Genomic DNA, 1,521 nt, shown 5'->3' on the forward strand with positions numbered 1-1,521 from the left:
GCAATTCCCTTCACCGTAGCTTCAAAGAAAATGAAATACCTAGGAATATACCTAAGAAAAGAGGTGAAGGACCTCTATGAAGAAAATTATGAAACCCTAAGAAAGGAAATAGCAGAGGATTTTAACAAATGGACGAACAGACCTGCTCATGGCTGGGAAGAATCAACATTGTTAAAATGTCTATACTTCCCTGATTCAATGCCATCCCTATTAAAATACCAACATCGTACTTCCAAGACTTGGAAAAAATGATTCTGAGTTTTGTATGTAGCCAGAAAAAAACCTGTATAGCTCAGGCAGTTCTTAGTAATAAAAATGAAGCCAGGGGCATCAGTATACCAGATTTTAGGTTGTACTACAAGGCCATAATGGTCAAGACAGCATGGTACTGTCACAAAAATAGAGACATAGACATTTGAAATTGAATAGAAAATCAGAAAATGAAACTAACATCTTATAACCACCTAATTTTTGATAAACCAAACAAGAACATACACTGGGGAAAGACTCCCTATTGAATAAATGGTGTTGGGAGAACTGGATATCTACATGTAAAAGACTGAAACTGAACCCACATCTTTCTCCAGTCATAAAAATTGATTCAAGATGGATAAAGGACTTATATTTAAGGCATGAAACAATAAAAATCCTCAAAGAAAGCATAGAAAAAACAATGGAAGTTATCAGCCTGAGGAAAGACTTCATGAAGAAGACTGCCATGGCAATTGCAACAACAAAAATAAACAAGTGGGACTTAATTAAACTGAAAAGCTTCTGTATAGCTAAGGAGACAACAACCAAAGCAAATAGACAACCTACACAATGGGAAAGGATATTTGCATATTTTGAATCAGACAAAAGCTTGATAACTAGGATCTATAGAGAACTCAAATTAATCCACACCAAAAAAGCCAACATTCCATATATCAATGGGCAAAAAGAGACATGAATTGAACCTTCTCTAAAGAAGACAGATGAATGGCTAGCAAACATATGAAAAAATGTTCATCATCCTTAATTATTAGAGAAATGTAAATCAAAACCATCCTGAGATACCATCTAATCCCAGAGAGAATGGTCCACATCACAGAATCTCAAAACTGCAGATGCTGGCGTGGATATAGAGAGAAGGGAACACTTTTACACTGCTAGTGGGAATGTAAACTAATGCATGAAGTATTAGTTTTTTTGACAGGAAGTACAGAGAACCCTCAAAGAACTCAAGCTAGACCTCCCATTTGACCCAGCAATCCCATTACTGGGCATCTACCCAGAAGGAAAAAAATCCATTTACTATAAGGACACTTGCACTAGACTGTTTAATGCACCTCAATTTACAATCGCCAAAATGTGGAAACAGCCTAAATGCCCACCAACCCAGGAATGGATTAATAAACTGTGGTATATGTACCACAGAATATTATTCAATCATTAAAAAAATGGAGACTTTGCAGTATTTGTATTAACCTGGATGGAAGTGGAACACATTATTCTTAGTAAAGCATCACAAGAATGGAGAAG

Source organism: Otolemur garnettii, unplaced genomic scaffold, assembly GCF_000181295.1.
Source record: "Otolemur garnettii isolate 467f Iridium unplaced genomic scaffold, OtoGar3 scaffold00103, whole genome shotgun sequence".
Lineage (NCBI taxonomy): Eukaryota > Metazoa > Chordata > Mammalia > Primates > Galagidae > Otolemur > Otolemur garnettii.